This window comes from Callorhinus ursinus, unplaced genomic scaffold, assembly GCF_003265705.2.
Source record: "Callorhinus ursinus isolate GAN/ISIS: 27379988/994484 unplaced genomic scaffold, GSC_fseal_2.0 scaffold12, whole genome shotgun sequence".
Lineage (NCBI taxonomy): Eukaryota > Metazoa > Chordata > Mammalia > Carnivora > Otariidae > Callorhinus > Callorhinus ursinus.
The window spans coordinates 65432356-65454789 of NW_027397074.1; positions in this window are offsets into that span (position 1 = coordinate 65432356).

The following is a 22434-nucleotide window of genomic DNA, read 5'->3' on the forward strand; positions in this document are numbered from 1 at the left end:
GAACTGGTTATAAAAATTTACCAGGCTTCAAACTGACTGGACATACAATAAACTAGTACCAGGATATCTGAAAGAAAGCAGTTTTTTTTTGTTTTTTTTTTAATTAGGAAAACCACCAGGAATCATCCAAGTGACTAGTCCTCAGGAGCCACAGCTTTTCTGAGTGTCTGGGGTACTAGAGAGACTAATAGAATAATTTATAAAGCACACACAAAGTAACATTCTCATTTTATAGAGCAACCTAAAACAGGGACAAAGTGATGGAATTATAGTGAGTGAATTAGAGAGAACGAACTCAAGACATTTACCACATGGTAGACTTGTGTTGAGACCATAAAAACATGAAAGAGCAATGAGGTGGCTTACTAGTACTGACCATGTGAGCAGGCAATAACTAATCTTAAATTAGTGTTTATTTTGTATTAGGCATTAATCTAAGAACTTTAGACTTACCAATTCATTCAGTTCTCCAGAAAACTCTATGAAGCATGCATGCTAATTCCGTCGATATTTTCAGAGAAGGAAACAGATCCAGAGAGGCTGAATAGCTCGCTCATAGTCTTACAGTTAGTAAGTGCAATTCTGAGATTTGAACCCCATGCACCCACTCCCCAGAGCTTATGTTTTAACCTCTGTGCTGTATTTTGAGGATGGTTTACATGGTTAAGTTTGCAGTAATTCCTACTCCTTCCTTTAGGTTGTCTCAGGAGCTGGAAAGAAATGAACCCTCCAGGTGGTGAATCTCATAGATCAAACTATGAGACAAAATTCCCCTGCAAAGAAAATGAAGACTTGATGATATTCCAGGGGATTTTTCTTGTTTTATACAAACCCGTTTTAAATGTAACATTTTATATAAATAAATATAAAAATATAAAACATATTATATTGATGTAAGAAATATTTGGGGGCAAAGACTCATTTCTTTAGCTCCTGAAAACCTTACAGTGATAGCTTGCTCAGACTAAAGCTAGCTCTGGCTAGTCTCAACCAAAATACTTTCACTTAGTGTAGAGTTTTAAACTACTTTCAGACAGATAGATAAATTGTCTACAGCAGCATCCTCAAACACCTCAATGTGTGTAGGAGGGATTAAAAATGATAACTCACGTAAATAAATTGATTTTAGAAACCAATCCTGGAAAGATCACTAACTAGGTACATCTACTGAAAGAACAGAAAATGAGCACTGACAGAAAAGAGATAATACATGGGTAGAAAGTATGAGAAGCTATAAAAATACTTGTGAAAAAGGGAATCAAGTAGCAGCAAAAGCCAAGAAAAAGTAACCTTGGCAACAGAAAGTTTAAACATTTAGAGCTAGGCAAAAAAGGAGAGAAAAGACATACTAACTGAATACAACAGGTGCCTTGGAGGATAGTATTTTTCACTTGTGTACTCACAAACATCCTCAGGATAGGATATCTATCCAATAATTTCAACAAAAAACAACCAAATCTTAAGGCTGAAGAATAAAATGCAAAAATTCAATTCTGAGTCATTTATCTTGGAAAAATTGTTATGAAATCAAAACACTATTTTTTTCTTTTGATTCTTTTAAGTAAAGAACTCCAGGGTTAGAACTTGACCTTCAGCTGCATTGTGTCATTTTACATTCAAAATTACATAATTTCAGTAATCTTACTAAATTTCATGGGCCACCAATTAAGTTATAAGAAGTTTGTTCCTAAATGCCCTCAGGCTGTGGCGTAGGCCAGGATCCTCCTTGCTTTGGACAGCAACATCCCATTGGGTATTTTTCTGGAATCTGATTACCATTGCAAGGAAATGTTCTCATTTTTATGGCCAGAAAGAATCAAGAGAGGGGAATTCCTGCCAGAAAAATGTATTGCTGCATCCAAACACATGAGGAAAAAGGGAGGAGGAGGGATACTTTTATTCTGACATTGTCTCCGGTTTAAAAACTTCATGGGTTTGTAGTATGTGGTTGGGTGTTTAGAATCTAGGAAAGGCAAGGAAAGTCTTTTTTTTTTAAATTTTTTATTGTTATGTTAATCACCATACATTACATCATTAGTTCTCGATGTAGTGTTCCATGATTCATTGTTTGTGCATAACACCCAGTGCTCCACGCAGAACGTGCCCTCCTTAATACCCATCACCAGGCTAACCCATCCCCCACCCCCCTCCCCTCTAGAACCCTCAGTTTGTTTTTCAGAGTCCATCGTCTCTCATGGTTCGTCTCCCCCTCTGACTTACTCCCCTTCATTCTTCCCCTCCTGCTACCTTCTTCTTTTTCTTTTTTCTTAACGTATCTTGCATTATTTGTTTCAGAAGTACAGATCTGTGATTCAACAGTCTTGCACAATTCACAGCGCTCACCATAGCACATACCCTCCCCAATGTCTATCACCCAGCCACCCCATCCCTCCCACCCCCCACCACTCAGCAACACTCAGTTTGTTTCCTGAGATTAAGAATTCCTCATATCAGTGAGGTCATATGATACATGTCTTTCTCTGATTGACTTATTTCACTCAGCATAACACCCTCCAGTTCCATCCACGTCGTTGCACATATATACACAATGGAATATTATGCAGCTATCAAAAGGAATGAGATCTTGCCATTTGCAAGGCAAGGAAAGTCTTACATGATGGTAGTAGGAGGCCACCTAGTCTACTTCTGTGCCTGCCAGAAGAGGAGTGCACACCTTAGCCTTTGAAAAATATATATCTAAAGATTATAAAATAATTTGGTTATCATAGCAGCTATTAAATAATGTATCAGGAGATAAAAAAAGAAAAAAAAATCACTTGCAGAAAATTAGAGTATTCTCCAAGATGCCAGCCAACTGAGTGAAGCTTCCTCTTGACATCAAATTCAGAGCTGTAAAAAGCAATGCTTGAGTTCAGCGCTTCTCTAGCACAGAGGTATGAATCATCAGGGATTTACCCAGTTACTAACTATGACCTCTGAATTCTGTTTAAGATTACAAAACCGATGCCTTACCAATTGACCACCTGGTCTGACTCTAAGATTAAAGGGAAGAAATGGAGGAGGAGGATTCATCACTACATTCAGAAGTAAAAGGACATGTGCATCAAACCAAGCTGTAGGCAACTAGTTTGCCATATCATTACAATACAAATAAGCCAACTTTTATATTAGATGCAGAAATAATTTATTTTATATGGTGTTTGATAGACACAGAAACTTTCCACTTAAACAATGGCCAAGGACCCTGAATCACTTAATTTAATAATGCTAATGTCAGTGAATGTGGTCAAGAAATTACAAGTACCTAATTTAATAATTCAATCCAATTCTTTATCATTTAATGGCCAATCGTGTGTCACTTTGAGCAGTTAGCACTAAAAGTTTCCTCTTTTTCCTGTCATATAGCAGAATTGTGCTATTAGATATATCATTAATTTTTTTTGGAAAAGCAAAAATAATACTTCGTCCTGTCTTTAAATATGTATTAATGACGTGTAGCAAACGAGATAATATTTATAAACTAAAAATGCCACACAAATGGTAGTTCTATAATTATGTTTTTTTGTTGTTTGACTCTGTTGTCAGGAAAACCAGATATACTTATTGTAATTTGATAAAAATATATTTATTGTATTTTGATAAAAAAAAAATCAAGGCCCTACTGAAAGGTCCAAGTTTTTATTATAAGGGTGAGTCAAATTGATTCCTCATAGATATTTGGCAATTACGTTTTTTTCCCCTTTGGTTTTTGTTTTGTTTTGTTTTACCTCCCTCTCACTGAATTAGCCCTTTTATATAATGTCATGTATCCACCATTACACTATCATACAGAAAAGTTTCACTGCCCTGAAAATTCCTTGTGCTCCATCTATTCATCCCTCCCTGCCTACCAACCCCTGGCAATCACTAATGTTTTTCCATCTTCATAGTTGGAATCATATAATATGTAACCCTTTCAAATTAACTTCTTTCACTTAGTAATACAAATTTAAAGTTCCTTCATGTGGTTTTTGTTTTGACCTGATAGTTCATTTATTTTTATCACTGAGTAATATTCCATTGTATGGATGTACCAGTTTGTTTATACATTCACCTATTAAAAGACACCTTAGTTGCTTCTAATTTTTGGCAGTTGTGATTAAAGCTGCTGTAAACATTTATGTGCAGGTTATTGTATATAGGTAATTTTTTACCTTATTTGGGTAGATACCTAGTTGTGAGATTGCTAGATCATATGGTAAGATTATGTTTAGCTTAAAAAGAAATTATCAAACTGTCCTGCAAAGTGGCTGTCCTGTTATGGATTCCCACCACCAATGGATAAGAATTCTTGTTGCCCTACAAGTTTTTAAATGGGCCAAACAGAAAATTAACAAGGCAACAATGGCTTTGAATGACATATCAGACCAGATGGACCTAACAGATATATTTCAGAACATTTCATCCAAACTTATAAAAATCAACACCTGGAAAATAAATAATCCAATTAAAAATGGCCAGAAAACATGAACAGGCATTTCTCCAAAGAGGACATACAGCTGGTGAATAGACACATGAAAAAATGCTCAACATCACTTATCATAAGGGAAATGCAAATCAAAACCACAATGGGATGTCACCTGACAAAATGGCTAAAATCAAAAACACAAGAAGTAACAGGTGTTGGCAAGGATGCAGAGAAAGGGGAACCCTCTTACACTGTTGGTGAGAATGCAAACTGGTGCAGCCACTGTGGAAAACAGTATGGAGGTTCTTCAAAAACTAACAATAGAATTTCCATATGATCCAATAATTCTAATACTGGGTATTTTTCCAAAAAAACCCATGAATTCAAAAAGATATATGCACCCCTATATTTATTGCAGCATTATTTATAGTAGCCAAATTATGGAAGCAGCCCAAGTGTCCATCTATAGCTGAATGGATAAAGAAGGTAAGGTGTATATAAATACCTACACAATGGGATATTACTCAGCCATAAAAAAGGAGGAGATCTGGACATTTGCAACAACATGGATAGACCTAGAGGATATAATGCTAAATTAAATAAGTCAGTCAGAGAAAGACAAATACCATTTGATTTTACTCATTTGTGAAGTTTAAAAACAAAAGAGACAGACATTTAACTGTAGAGAACAAACTGATAGTTTCTAGACAGTTTCTAGAGGCTGGGTGAGAGGATGGGTGAAATAGATACAGGGCGTTAAGAGTATACTTATTTTGATGAGCTCTGAGTTATATTGATTTACAGGTGCTGCAAATACATCGGTAAATGCTTATAGCATTATGATTTTTATTTCCAAATATGCACTCTATTTTAGCAGTGTTTTTATTGTTGTTTGGAACATTATTCATTTTTATTGAAGTACAATTAACATACAGTGTTATATCGGTATCAGGTGTACAATATAATGATTCAACAATTCTATACATTACTCAGAGCTCATCAAAATAATTATCCTGAGTTTTAACTAAATTATGTTGGAAAGTTTATTATACCCTATGTTGAGTAGTATAAGATGTTAAGCAACTTGCCAGTGAATTTTCAGATTCATCATAGTTATCTCTGACACTTTTCTAATAATGGTTTGAATACAGAAATGTCTCTAGCAGTGACCACAGGAGTGATTTAGATTAGGGAAAGCTGAATAAGAGGTGTCTGATAAACCAAGTCATACCTTTGAAATATTGTGGGTTCAGTTTCATACCACCACAGTAAAGCAAGTATCACAATAAAGTGAGTCAAATGAATTTTTAGTTTGCCAGTACCTATGAAAGTTATGTTTACACTATACTGTAGTCTATGGACTATGTGATAGCATTTTGTCTAAAAAATACAGTGTACATACCCATGCTAACCATCATCTGAGCTTTCAGTGTGTCATCATCTTTTTGCTGATGGAGGGTCTTGCCTCATTGTTGACGGCTGCTGATTGATTAGGGTGGTGACTGCTGAAGGTTGGGGTGGCCATGGCAATTTCTTAAAATAAAACAACAGTGAAGTTTGCTGCATCGAAGGACTCTTCTCTTTACAAACAATTCCTCTGTAGCATGAGATGGTGTTTGATAGCATTCTACCCCCAGTGGAACCTTTTTCAGAATTGGAGTCAATCCTCTCAAATCTTGCTACTGCTTTATCAATGACGTTTATGTAATATGCTAAATTCTTTGTTGTCATTTCAGTGATCTTCACTGCACTTTCACCAGGAGTAGATTCCATCTCAAGAAACTACTATCTTTGCTCATGCATAAGAGGCAATTCCTCATTCATTCAAGTTTTATCATGAGTTTGCAGTATTACAGTCACACCCTTAGTTTCTAAAAAATAACAAATGGACAAAAGACCTAGAGACAGCTTACCAAAGAAGATAACCAGATAACAAATTGGCATATGAAAAGATGCTTGACATCACCTGCCAATAAGGAGTTGCCAATTAAATGAAAAGAGATACTACTGTACAACTATTAGAATACCTATTTTTTTTAACTGACAATACGAATTGCTGGTTGAGGATGTGAAGCAACAAGAATTCTCATCTATCAACGCTGAAAATGAAAAATAGTACAGCCATTTGGAAGACAGTTTGGTAGTTTGTTACAAAGTTAAACAAAGACTTTCCATATAACCCAACAGTCTCACTCCTAACTATTTACTCAATACCCCTAATAAAAATGCTCTACAGGACAGTATTGGAATGGATTCTCATATTTTTAATTTAATATTAATTCTATGTCATTTTAAAGGTAGACCTTTTATCACCAGCTTTTGTATCAGCAAGGGAGATTCCAGTCTTGGCCATAGCCTCAAGTCTGATTTTAACATGGCCCAAATGGTGGTGATAGTCATCCTTCTCAGCAAATGAAATTTTCATCTGCTTTGGAAGCAATCTACAGAATATTTATCTCTCAGCTTGCTTCATAAAAAAGACCTCCCATGAGGCAGTATGAATTATTTTCATGCAACCACAGTGAGATTTAATGACATTTTTAATAAATAACAATATTCTGTTTACATATAACAAAGTATTGCCATTTACAGGGTTCTGGTTTAGATTTACAAAAATGTACTAAATCAGTGATGAGAAGTGTGATTTATAATTGTTCTATTACTATTTCTGAAACTATTTATGGTAGGAAGGGTTAGGGACTGCTGCTGGCACTGTGTAGCAGAAAGCTAATGGATTCTCTTGTCTTTTAGGAGAGTTAGACTGTGGTTCATGTGCAGAAAATACCTCAAGGCTGTACTTTAAATGCTTAGCTCATTTATCTCTCATCAGTTAGGTAAATGAGATGCGGAAGTGGTTCCTAGTTTCTAAATAACTTTTTATACACTACCGAAAGCCTTAAAGGGTCCTCAAATGCTTTCTCTTGTTAATGAAATTTCAGTCATATAATCCGTTCCATAGTCTAGAAGACTCATTTCTAAAGCCTCCAGGCAGGCTGCTGAATTTACACCGAGTATGCCAACATTTATAAGCTTCTTTTTAATATATAGTTACTTGTGTATATGGGACTAATTTCAAAATATATGTGCCATAGTTACATAAAATGTTGACATTAGGGATAGGTAAGTGAAGGATTTACTGCAACTCTCTTTACTGTCTTTGTAACTTTTGGGTAAATCTGAAATTATTTGAAAAGAAAGTTTGTTTTTTTTTTAAGATTTTTTATTTATTTATTTGACAGAGAGATGAAAGCACTAGTAGGCAGAAAGGCAGGCAGAGGGAGAGGCAGGCTCCCCGCTGAGCAGGGAGCCTGATGTGGGACTCGATCCCAGGACCCTGGGACCATGACCTGAGCTGAAGGCAGCTGCTTAACCGACTGAGCCACCCAGGTGCCCCCGAAAAGAAAGTTTTTTAATTACACATAACCACACTTTCCTTTTACTCCAAAGAGATTGCAGTATATACCCGTTTAGCATAAGCTTTTGAAATGCATAGTTGCAAAGAAATTGCCACAAAATATAATGCCTCAAAAATAGTGACAGCCCAGAGTTCCAACTGACATTCTTTCTTTCTCATAAATCACTATTGGTACCATGGTAGTTGAAGGTAGAAAATAAATATCATTGAGTTGAAAATCTTTCTACTCTATAATCTACACTGTGATCTTCATTGCCCCCCTCCTTTTTTTTAAAGCTGGATGCAGAGTTAAATCACAGAAAGAAGACAAATTCTTGTGTTTTCTCTTATTGCTTGTCCTCAACCTTTTAGTGTTTCTTGTGCCATTGAAAAAACTCTCAGGCAAAGTAGAATTGTTTTTTCTGTCCTTCACTTAGATAAGTTCCCTTGGACAAAGAAATACCGATAAGATATATAAATGTATCAAAGTAATAATGTATATATTGGCAGATCAATGACTGAATATAAATGATTGAGCTATACTTACAGAAAAACAACACTGTTCCAAATATAGGACCCACCCCTATAAGGAAGAGATTAATTAATTTGGATTGCTACTGATGTCAAATGTTTTGTTTTCTGGAGGATATTAAGGAACATTCCAGTTTGCACTTTATTTTCTCAATACAAAATTTTCTTATTTAACTAGGAATCCTATTAATTAAATGAAAATAACAGTAAGATTTTTGATACATTAATTAAATATATTTGAATGGTTATGGGCCTAAGACTGTATTGGGCTTTCAACCAAAGATGAATTCCAATTTGGTCTTTGTATGGTTCCTTTGAGAATGTGTTGTGCTGTTGATTCAGTTTAAAGTAAATTCATAATTCCTAGTCAAGAGTTTTATGACCCTTCCATTTTCAAATTAATTATAATTTTATAATTATTTTTCCTCCTTTCCCCTTTCTTTTACATCACCTATGATCTTCCTCTGACACAGCAATAATTGAGTTTTCCCAAGTTTATCCCAATCTTGCTGGCTCCCATATTAGATTCTGGTGCTCTAGAAATGATTGTCTAGGTTATTGAGTTCCCATATTGGTCATCCTGTTTCCTGCATGGGATTCTGAAGTTATCATGTTGACAATTATTTCTTTTTTGTTTCACCATTTTAATCATAGCAGGCACTGGCTAAATCACCCTGATTTTTGTTACCTCCTTGCCTGAACACCATTCTGAAGAACAATAGCACCTCTGGGTTAAGCTGAGTCTAGAAGCCAGAGTTAGTATGAGGTGAATGGACTGGTATCCATAGAACTTGAAGTAAAGAGAAACTAATGGCAGACAGGCAACTGTGGGCTTTTGGACCAAAGAGGACTTTCAAAAGTGACAGAATGAAATCAAAGTTGAAGGCAGAAGATAAAAATTAAAAAGCTGACTTAGATACAGCTGTGAAAGATTTACAATGACCTTCAGTGACATTGATCAGGAGTGGATATGAAGCCTATTCACTGAGATTCTCTGACAAAAGTAGCCTCTTGCAGGACACTTGTGCTCTTATCCATGGACCGTGGGAGAAGAGTTAAGATTGTCATTAAAAAATAATCATGTGAAATACTGACCCTTCTAACATACACATCAGGCCCTAATAATAGCTTACTTCAAACTCACTTGGATGTTTGAATTTTCCAAAAGTATTAACAAATGAAAGCAATGAATGTAAATAAAATCAGAGGACAAATGGCCAAAAATATACAAGAGTATAAAGCACTTTTTATAGTTTTCCTTATGAAGTATTAAAGAAGAGTTACATTTCCATAAGCATCCAGATTCTTTGAAGATATATCCTAATCAGAAAAAGAATGGTCAAACACGATAAATATAATTTAGACATCTAAAAATATTAAGTGTTTATAAATTATTGATTGAGTAAAATTTGCTATTATGCTTAGGCATATTAGCCCTATTAAATGGTGTATCTTAAAGTTCTTCACACATTTCAATAAGGGTAAAGAGTTAAAAGAATTTTTTTTTAAACACAGATGACAAGGATATTGAAGTAGTACTGTTATTGTAGTTTTGGAATTCAGAATAGGAAAATACCAATGTGAAATAGTAAAGTTTATTTCCATATTTTAAAGTCATGCAAGCTTCATTATGTAGCTATTAAAAAGCAATTTTTGTTCATATTGCTTTGACCATACTACCTTAGGCTTTCCAAGGGGGTTATCCTGCCAAGAAACAAATTAAGCATTTATTAGAGGGTCCCTAAGTCATCGTTACAGGAGTAATAGCTCACTGCAGTTCTTGTCATTAGTTCATTTATTACCCTCTCTGTCTCTACAAGCTTTATAGAATCATGGATTTTTAATAAGTCTTGTGCTCTGTGGTGATCTCTGGTTTGTTACTGCTCATGGAATTTGGTTCCTTGTTGATTCGGACAGCTTGTTGTTTACAAAACAGTAAGTTCTCCTTACAAGAACTCCTACAAAACAGTTTGAAAGATACTATAAAATTGACAATTTAATGCAGAGTATCAAGCAATGAATACTGACTCTTCATCATTTCTGTGATTCAGTTATCTTCCTTATCATTTTCTAGTGGCCAATGTTACGTATATTATGTAGTTCAGTAGTTAAACCCCAATGAAATCTGAAAATAATGCCACTGATAGGCTTATGCTGTAAAGCTTCTTCAGGTACTTCCGATAGTACATCAATATAGACACTATCTAGGGGTGCCTGGGTGACTCAGTCGGTTAAGCAAACAACTCTTGATTTTGGCTTAGGTCATGATCTCAGGATTGTGAGATTGAGCCCAGCATCAGGCTCCGTGCTGGGCATGGATTAAGATTCTTGCTCTCTCTCCCTCCCCGTCCCTCTGCCCCTCACCGCCCCAACCTGCACACACTCTCTCTCTATAAAATATTATATATATATAATATATATTATAAAAATATATGTAATATATATAAAATACATATATATATATATATATATATATAGAGAGAGAGAGAGAGAGAGAGAGAGAAAGAGAATATCTAAAATGGAACATTCCGGGGCGCCTGGGTGGCTCAGTTGGTTAAGCGACTGCCTTCGGCTCAGGTCATAATCCTGGAGTCCCAGGATCGAGTCCTGCATCGGGCTCCCTGCTCAGCAGGGAGTCTGCTTCTCCCTCTGACCCTCTTCCCTCTCGTGCTCTCTATCTCTCATTCTCTCTCTCTCAAATAAGTAAAATCTTAAAAAAAATAAAATAAAAAATAAAAAAAATAAAATGGAACATTCCATCTCTATCCCTTGATATAAAGGTCATGCCACATGGCTCAGACAAGACCTTGGGACACTACAGTACTGGCCCTAAAATAGAAGCTTTACAAAATACCCATGTCCCAAATGAACCCTTGTCTCCTTTTCCCTTTCCTGAAAAGGAATGTCATTTCCTTTGCTTTCACGTACAAAGCTGTTATTATGCAACTAATTTTTATAGAAGAATGATGTCCTGGGACGCCTGGGTGGCTCAGTCAGTTGAGCATCTGCCTTTGGCTCAGGTCATGATCACAGTGTCCTGGGATCGAGCCCCGCATCGGGCTCCTGGCTTAGTGGGGAGCCTGCTTCTCCCTCTCCCTCTGCCTGCCTGTCTGCCTACTTGTGATCTCTCTCTGTGTCAAATAAATAAAATCTTAAAAAAAAACAAAAAACGAATGATGTCCTTATAGTCCAGAACCTTTTCCTACAGATATAATCAAATGAGGTAAAACTGTAGTTTACATTCTCATTTTTAAGGCATTAATATTGTGTAATAAACAATGCCATTATATACAAATATTGTAATGCATAAAAATGATGTTTTGATGACTTCCTCTAAAATTCTTCGTTTATGGGACCAGCTGTAATGTAAAAGGAACTTGCGTGGATAGAATAATGAGTTTATTGCTAAAATCGTGTATCTTTCAGTACAAGGAAACTTGCTGTGCACTGTATTTTTAGAACAGCACACATTGGAATACCTATAATATCGGTTGTGTGCAGGTATAAATTATACCCAAAGTTTCTCTTAGAAGGTCTTCTTTTTCATTTTCAACTAGAAAAGTCAACATACCTATATCACAACTTTGATTCAAATAACGTACATGGTAGCCATAACTGTTGTTCAACCAGTTCTCCCTGGTTTTCCTTCCCTTCCCCCTTACAGTTGAGAACAGGGATGGGCACCTCTCTGGACAATGACCTGTGAGCTCTGACTTGTATCGTTTATGGACTATAGCATTTCTGGGCTGGGCCAGCATGTGATCCACTATACTTTATCTTCTCTCTGCCAGTGACCAGCAATATTGCAGGAAATGGCTTCTTTGCCAGCCTTGGTCCCAGAATGAGAATGACTAAGAGCAGCGTTTCCAGCTTGCCTACAGAGGACATGTATAAGAATGAAGAATTAACCTTCATTGTTTTAAGCCATTAAGTAGTTTGAAGTAGTTTGTTCTGCATCTTAACCTGGGTATCCCGATACAAAAATGAATGCTGCCATAAGAAGAAAATACTTAAATATGTAGCATTTGTTTAAAGTCTGACTGGCAGATGTTGGATGTTGGAAAACCTGGAATCTATGTAATTGTTGTAAAGTTGTTGCTGAGATCACTGGAGCCCAGGGTCAACTCCTAATGAGCTGGTAGCCCTCCCAAAGAGGTTGGAACACAGTGTTAGGTGCATGGGTTGGTTGCTGTCGACTACATCTGACCATGTAGTACAAGAAAGAGAGGAAAAAATAATTGACCAGTTTGCAGTAGTAACATAAGGGAAGAGAGAACCCACAAAAGTGGGGTCTTGTAGGGTTGGAACAGGCACCCACTTCTCAGCTACAAAGTAAATAAAGTAAAATAAAAGTAACAAACATATTTTAAAACACATTAAAGCAACATTGAGAATGTTATTGAATACTGACTATTTCAATATGAAAATAACTGAAGATGGAGTATTTCAAAATAAAAAAATAGAGAAAACAATTTGAACATTAATGGCCATTTGAAACTCAGACTTACTACACAGATCCAATTAATGTTATAAGCACAATACTGGTAGTTTAAAACTTTTAATGGATTAAAGTGATTACCACTCGATCCATTCAATTGAACAAAACGGCTCAGGCAAAAAAGACCAAAGGTATAGTTTCCCACTGTATTAGTTTTCTAATGCTGCTATAACAAATTTCCACAAACTTAGTGGTTTAAAACAACACACATTTTATTATTTCATAGTTCTGGTAGTTCAAAGTCCAAAACGGATCTTATCGCATTAAAACCTTACTAGCAAGACTGTGTTCCTTGTGGAGGTTCTATGTGAGAATCTATATATTGCCTTTTCCAGCTTGTAGAGGTTTTCCAAGTTCCGTGGCTTATAGTCCCCTTCTATCTCCAAACCAACGATAGCCAGTGGATACTTTCTCAGTTCACATGGCTCTGACCTCTACTTCTATCCTCACATCTTCTCTGACTATGCCTCTCTCACTTCCCTCTTCAGGGATATAAGGAGCCCTGTGATTACCTTGGATCTCCTTTCTGTCAGTTTCCAACAATATCTTCCCATTGCCATATGAGCTTTTCTCAGCAGCGCCTTTTAACATTTGCATTTCTACCAAGAGTCTTATCATGGAGATTTAAGTATTGTCTAAAGAGATACATATTTTCTTTGCCATGTTTTCACTTCCTTTTGAGTCCTCAGAAGTAGAATCAGTAAATAGACATTTCTGCAACCATTCTGTTCGAGGCACTCTAAGTCTGTCCTATTATACTCCTCAAAATTCTTCCAGCCTTGGCCCCATTGTCCAATTCCAAAGCCACGTTCATACATTTAGCTATTTTAGCAGCACCTCTATTCTGGTATCAAAACTGTTATTCATTTTCTATTGCTACTGTTACAAATTACCACTTAGTTAAAACAACAGACACGGGGGCGCCTGAGTGGCTCAGTAGGTTAAACAGTTAAACGTCTGATTCTTGGTTTCAGCTCAGGTCGTGATCCTAGAGTCCTGGGATTGAGTCCCGCCTCAGGCTCTGCACTCAGTGTGGAGTCTGCTTGAGATTCTCTCTCCCTCAGCCCCTCCCACTCTGTGCTCACATTCTCTAAAATAAATAAATCAATCTAAAAACAACAGATACCTTGTCTTCCAACAAAGTTATTACCATGTAGTTCTACCAGTCAGATGTTTTTAGTGGGGTTTGCTGGGTTGTCTGCAAGCAAGTTGTCTGCAGGACTGCATCCCTTTCTCAAGGTTCAAGGGTAGAATCTGTTTTGCTGTTTCTTACATTTAGAGTCAGCCCACATTTTCTCTGGCCCCCTTCCGTCTCCAAAACCAGCAATGGTCATTTGAGTCTTTTCATATGACTCTGGCTTCTTTCCTATTACCACATCTCCTTTTGTGACTCACCTTCTCCTGCCCACCCTCTTTCACTTATAAGGACCCTTTCACTTACCATGGTTACCTTGGGCCTGCCTCCATATTGCAGAGTAATCCTCCCAGCTCAAAGTCCTTAACTTAATCACATTTGCAACGTCCCTTTTGTCATGTAACGTTACATGCACAAATTCTAGGAGTTAAAACATGAACGTCCATGGAAGGATCATTATTCCACCTGCCTTACTCACCAAAATTTACTAGGCCCAATTGACCCGAAGTTAAATGAAGGGAGAAAGAGAGGCAAATGGATAAAAAGTGATCAAATGTAACAAGTCTGTCTAGAAAAGAACTCTAATTGGGGTTGTTGGCCTGTGGAGTGCCTAGATTCTCATTCCTAAATTCACTGTTCCTATCTGACAAATCAAAAAGGAAGAACCACCCAGAGGGCAGAGCCGGGCCATAATACACTGGGAAGGAGTTCAGTGGAGGACAGTCAGGGCCTAATTATGATACATTTCATAACCCAGTATTGGAGACCTTGCAATATATGCAGGAAGGATTTCAGATTTTCTGTGAATAAGTGACTGTTGCTTCTCCCATTATCCTATCATATGGAATACTTATCATGAGTTTCCTTTTGATGCTTCCTCATGACATATTAGGTGTATTGGGAACATAATTTTTATTATAGTTTATAAGTTTCTGGATCAGAGGAATGATGTCCAAATTGAATGCAGAAACAACCAGTCATCATGCCCAGATCTTAGACTTTGAGCTAGAGGCAGAGAGTAGGTAGGACTTTTGTTTTGTCATTGTGTTCTGCAATGTGGAAAGGGGCAAAATTATACATTTGGTCACCCAAAGAGGTCACCAGAGGACAGACTTGTAGTCTTTGATGTTGTCTAACAAACACTTCAGCTTCTTTTCGTTGGCACATTGATAGGATTGCATGTCCTCTCTACTTTGAAGTTGACAATGGCCGTATTGCTTGATTTGACCAGAGGAATATGAGTGCCAATGACAGAACTCATTTCCAATTGCAAGATTTAAGAGTCTAGACTATTCATTATGTTTTCTCCTCCCAAAATGGAAATGATTTTCTAATTAATGGCTGCTCTGTCAGTCTGTGTCCAGGAATTGAGGGTAGCTTGGATCAGAGCCCCAACTCACTTCTAGTGGACACAGGTACACAAATGAACAGGAAATAAACCTTTGTGGTTTAATCTGCTAACACTGTTAGGCTTTATTTTTTTTGTAACTGCAACATAACTTAGCCCATCCTATTAACGCATATCAGTAAAAAGTCTCATTTTTATTTTTCATGTGGGAAAATAAAAATAATTGCCTTAACTTTATTGATCATCTTATAAGGCTACTTTATTAGAAGCTAACTCAAATTGATTTGAAATCTAATCGTGAACTGAAAAAATTAGATTTTTTTATATACATAATTTACAAAATATGTTAAAACTATTAACATATTCAAATCTATTCAACTTATGTTTATATATTTGCCTCTTTCATATCCAGTTTTCTTACTGAGTCTGAGGCATCACTCTGTGTCATAGCATTTGTAGGATTTACTTAAATAATTTGTAATAAATATTGACCTCATGGAATAATACATAGTCAATATGTAATAATTTGGATGTATCCTATTTTTTTCAAGAAGTTATTTTTAATACATTTTTTATGTTGGAAAGTAAACTTGGATTTTTGTTTTCTCAATGAAATTGATTATTTTTTGTTTCAAATATACTTCTAATGCACAATATTTGTCATTAACATTTCCCTACTCTTCTGATTTTGATGCTAGCTGGAAAGAAATCACCAGTCTATTATTTTCTCAACAACTTCTTATTTGTTAAAGACGCTAATTGACTACATTATTGTGTTACCCATGGATTCAACCTGTACTCTAAAAACATGTGATTCAGCTCTTCAGTTCCCTGCACACCCCTCCAGCCCCTGGCAACCACCATTCTCCTCTCTGCTTCTGTGTGTGTTTCACTATCTTAAATACCTCATGTCAGTGAAATCACGAATTATATGAGGAATTGTTAGGAATGAGGAATTGCTAGGAATGAGGAATAAAGTTTCAGTGATGCAAGATGATTAAGCTCTCTCTAGAGAACGGTGTATGTGTAGTTAACAATATTGTACTACTTGAAAATTTGGTAAGGGGGCAAATTTCATGTTAAGTGATCTTACTACAATAAAAATGTGATTCAAAATGTTTAATTTTGTATTTGTGGAGCTATACAAATATGAAGCACATAATTTAATATATTTAACATCAATCGCTATTATTAGAGTATTATAACAGTTTATTATGAACTACTTTATTTCCAGTTTCTGATTTTAGTCTCAAGTAGCTAGTAATTCATCTGATTCTATAATCTGATAATATTTTTAAAAAGCATTAAAACCTAACATTCCAGTCATTGTTTGTAGAACATAATAATGAGTTTAAAGACTTTAAGAACGGTAATAAAAAAAAAAGTAAAAAATAGCATGTATTAATATTAGGAACATATATGTCAGGTTCTTTTTACTATATAGAAATAATAAAGAGGAAAGAAAAACTGAATTGGTAGGAAGTCTGAATTTTAGAATAGTTAATTTCTTTAATTAATTTAGTAACTCCGATTTGCACAAATCAATATTGACAGATTGGAAAAGAACTTTAAGATGCAGATAGAAGCATCTAAGAAGAGGTTATAATTAGCATTTCAAATGATGGCATATAAATGAATCCTTCTAGTGTGCTTAAAAAGTTTCCCTAAATCCACTGGATTCTTTTTTCTAAGATAATTCTTTATTTTATCCACATCATACGGTGATGATCATTTTAAATGAATAAATTGCTGCAGGAGAACTGAATTCATTATAGTCTGCAAACTATCATTCTGGTTTTTAAATATTTTTTAAAATAAATACTGTATATATTTGAGGTATACAACATAATAATTTGATATACATATACAAAGTGAAATGATTACTACAGCCAAGGAAATTAACATATCTCCTCACAGTTACCATTTTGTGTGGGTATGATGAAATTTACTCTTTCAACAAATTTCCAGTATTTAATACAATATTATTAACTTTAGTCACCATGCTTTAGACATCTAGACTTATTCATCCTGCATAACTGCAACTTTGTACTCTCAACCATCATTTTCCCATTTCCCCCACCTCCCTGCCCCTGGTAACCACCATTCTACTCTCTGCTTCTACGTATTTCAAGCAATCCCACTTCTGGGTATATACCCCCCAAAATGAAATCAGTACCTAAAAGAAATACTTGCATTCCCACGTTCATTGCAAGATATAGAAACTTAAGTGTCCCTCAATGGATGAGTGGATAAAGAAATTGTGAGATGCGCATATGTGCGCACACACCCGAACACATGATCTGAATATCATTCAGCCTTAACAACAACAACAAAAAAGTCCTGCTATTTGCAACAAAATGGGTGAACCTGGCAGACATGCTAAGTGACATAAGCCAGGCACAGAAAGAAAAAACACCAACCTGCATGATCTCATTTGCATATGGAATCTAAATCCATTGAATTAACATCATTTTTTCATAAAGGTAATGTAAGCCACATCATCTGAATTACTAAATATGTTAAATCAGCATTGTCTAAATGGTTGCTTTCATTTGAAGTAATATAATCACAGACACTAATCACTAGCCAGGAGACTATAAAATTGCGGGTTTCTACCTTGATGATGAAATTGTAATCTGACCATAAAGCTTACATGGAACCATTTGATGCCATTCAAGACAATGAATATACAAAACACAAAGATCTCTTTATTTATATAATTGATTATAAGAATACTGAGATCAACCTTTTTCATGGAAACTGGTATATTCAAGTATAAAAGATCTGAATATTTTCCTTGAAGTAAACAACATGCTAATTTATGTCCTCAAGCTCTCACTTGGCATTATTAAGTAGAACATATTTTTATGTAGGAAAGTGTAACTTTCACAATGGAAGATTCAGTATTTGCAATTTTGACTTCTCTGTGGGAATCTAGAAGTACTCTATGTAATAGAGTATGACTTTGATGAAGTGATGAGGTGAGAATTTGAAAAAACCACAGTGGGGGTATTTGTTGTTGTTGTTGTTGGTTTTAGCCGGATAGTGAGCTTAAGTGAATGCCCTATAAGCCTATCACAGTATATTTTTCTTGTCTTCCACTTATTCTTACATAAGCAGTGACTCTACTAAGAACTTTGCAGATTCTAGGGTAATATTTCTAGAGAAATAACAAAATTTCATAAACTGTACTTTAGTGTCAGGGTTTAATAGTTTTATAAATGACTTTAGTCCTGCATTTGTATAATTCAGGATCTGAATGGGGCACTTAATTTTTCAAAAAAATTTTTTGCTGCATTTTGTGAGGAAAATTATGAATTACACATAAAATTGAAGATATTTCATCTTTCTATATGGCAACTTCCACGTAGGAAATGGATATAGAACTATTTTTTCCCATTATGATCATAGATTATGTTATGAAGGGGTCCATTTCTTAGAAAAATCATGTCACATAAAAATTGTCCTTACCCTACATATGAGTTATGTTCAAAAATTCTTTGTAAGATATTTATTATTACAATTGTGTGTTCCAGGAGAAAGAGGAATACTTATGGGACTGGTAAACACAGGTCTCAGAAAGCTTTCTACAACTTTTTCCTCAGATCATTAGTGTTCCCAGAATTATTAATAGGTATAACAAAGTAGAATTTCATGAGTAAATGCACTGATTAATGCTGAGGTTGAATGAATTAAAGTTCTCTGACTGTAGGATTCTTCAATACTTTTAAGGCTAATGTATATTGATATGCATTATAAGATACAACATATCATGTTCCTGAAATGTATTTCACTATGAAACCTCCAGTTTTTTTTAAAAGCTCCAGGACATATAATTTTCCTTAAGGTAACAAACTGTGCTTACTAGGTCAAGTAATATTTGTACTACTTCATATGTATTAACTTTGAAAAAATTCTCTGTGTAATCTGGGGGGGGGGGGAAAGCAGCATTTTGCTAGTTACTTCCAAATATGGGTGTCTGTTTTAATATGCAAATAGTATTTTCAACAGCCTATCATTCCGTGGACATGTCTCATTTATCCTGTGGTTTTTTTGAACCCCCTGGCCTGTGACCGTATCGCTTTGCAAAGCCCAGTGCGCCAAACGCACAAAATGTTGTCTCATTTGGTCTTTACTGTAACTTTCTAAAGTATTAAGCTGAGGCCCAGAAAGATTCACTATCTCCAGGCTTAGAAGCCGGTAAAGAGAAGAGCCAAAATTTGAGTTTAAGATCTGGTGGGCAGTGATAATAGATGCATCTGATGTCTGCAGATGGTATACTGTTATATTCCCTTGGAAGTCTGTGTCTGTTTTCTACCTCTTTCGTGTATTCTATTTTTCATTTATTTTCCTTTGCCTTCTCTCTTCTTTGTATTTAATCTTTATTCTTAACTTCTTCCTTCCCTTTTTCTCTATGGCTCCTTATTAATCCTGGGTCTTTACTGAAAATGAGTCTTAAAACATTTGCTTCATTCTCTTGTCACTAATAAGGACTATCGTTGGTAGTTTCTCTCTCTCTCTCTTACTGGATTTTGTTAAAAGCTACAAGGATTCTTGTTACCTTGATTTGATATTTAAAAACAATCAAAACCTCAATGAGATACCACCTCACACCAGTCAGAACGGCTAAAATTAAATAAGTCAGGAAACGACAGATGTTGGCAGAGATGTGGAGAAAGGGGAACCCTTCTACACTGTGGGTGGGAATGCAAGCTGGTGCAGCCACTCTGGAAAACAGTAAGGAGGTTCCTCAAAAAGTTGAAAATAGAACTACCCTATGACCTGGCAATTGCACTACTGGGTATTTACCCCAAAGATACAAATGTAGTGATCCAAAGGGGTACGTGCACCCTGATGTTTATAGCAGCAATGTCCACAATAGCCAAACTTAGGAAGGAGCCAAGATGCCCATCGACAGATGAATGGATAAAGAAGATGTGGTATATATACACAATGGAATATTATGTAGCCATCAAAAGGAATGAGATCTTGCCATTTGCAACGATGTGGATGGAACTGGAGGGTGTTATGCTGAGTGAAATAAGTCAATCAGAGAAAGACATGTATCATATGACCTCACTGATATGAGGAATTCTTAATCTCAGGAAACAAACTGAGGGTTGCTGGAGTGGTGGGGGGTGGGAGGGATGGGGTGGCTGCGTGACAGACATTGGGGAGGGTATGTGCTATGGTGAGTGCTGTGAATTGTTTAAGACTGTTGAATCACAGACTTGTACCTCTGAAACAAATAATACATTATATGTTAAAAAAAGAAGAAGATATTAGGAAGGGTAAAATGAAGGGGGGGAATCGGAGGGGGAGATGAACCATGAAGAGACTGTAGACTCTGAGAAACAAACTGAGGGTTCTAGAGGGGAGGCGGTCGGAGGATGGGTTAGCCTGGTGATGGGTATTAAAGAGGGTATGTATTGAATGGAGCACTGGGTGTTGTACACAAACAATGAGTCATGGAACCCTACATCAAAAACTAATGATGTAATGTATGGTGATTAATATAAAATTAAAACAACAACAACAAAACAAAGAGGTATGCCTTAAAAAAAAAAACTCTATAGTCTTCTAATCTCTATTCCACAGTAATCCTGTATAGTCTGCAATCACTGGCAATATTATATTTTTCCCCTTGGAGAAATGGGAATGAAATATTTAATTTGGGACTTCATCTGGACTTAATATCAAAACATCATGTCTGCTATTTGGACTTTACCTGGTTTCAGAGGATATAGGATTTTTTTAATTTTTAATTTTCCTATGATCTTTATTTTCAATGGCAGAGCTATGATTTTTCCCCGTATTTGTCTTCATGGAAGGTAACTATACTAATCAATGTAATTGTTGATTAATATCAGCTTTTATTGGGGGCCTATAGTATGTCAAGACTATGAGTGACTAATACTCATCTCAGTTATTCCTTTCATCTGTGAGCTACCTACAAATACTACCATTCTGCAGAAGACGCTGAAGGTCAGGGACAGAAACTGACTCTTTAAATGCTCACAAAGACCAGTAAGTGGCACAGTTGGGATTCAGATTTTCATTTCTCTTTTCTGGTACACTGCACTGAAACAACTCCTTTTATATGCCAATAACTAAACAGGATAAAGAAACTTTCATAGCAAGGGATATCTGAGAAGTGTTTTCAAAGATAAGTATGCTTTTTCTCAGGCTAAATTGTTTTAAGGTTATTTGAAGGAGTGACAAAGAGAAAAATAACTTGGAGGTGTAATTGATTAAGGCATATTTAAGGAACTACAGCTTGTCTAACAGTTCAGGGAGACGGGTGCAAAGTACATAGCATACATTTTCAAGTAAAATAAAAGAAAGATAAAGGAAAAAAAAACCCTCTTCTTCAGGGGAGACTGGGGTGAGGCCTATATACTCTGGTAATAAATTGGATACCAACTTTGGAAAGTGAGGAAACAGAAAATGTTTCTTGCTCCCCAGAAAGATATAACTGTTTGTAGTGGTTGTGTTAGATGGTTTAGAGGCAGGTAGGAGGCAGGGAAAGAATTCTTTTAAGCAGCAGGATAAGCAATTGAAGGATTCAAGGCATATCCATCATCAGCAGGAAAGTGACTGAAGTCCCAAAGGGACTTTCAGGTTACATTACTAAATAAAACATATATCTAATTTAAATTAGAAATATTTATGTGCCCTCTGTTGTGAGAGGTATTTTGACATAAAGTCTTAGAGGAAGAAGATATTTGAGGTGATGCTGTTGAAAATTTGAGGGAGATCATGGAAGAAGTCTGATAAGAGTTCCTGCAACTCATGATCACATGGAACAAATTAACAGGATCTAGGGACATCATAGAAAGTACCACAAGCAAGTCATAAACTAACATCTGAAGACAAAGAGTTTTGCAGCTGAAGGCACCATGTTAAATTTTGGTTCAGAAACAAGTGGAGTTGGGGCCGAGTTGGAAGGCAGTTGAGAAAATAATACCCATAACAACATGTGAAATTTTCCAAACTCGAGTCAATAAGACTTGACAATGCCACCAGTAACCCCTTTGTAACAAACAATAAAAGAAAAATCAATATGTGAATGCTTGGCTTTAGAGTAGTTTCCCTTATCTGATTTAGTGTCTTAAAGAAA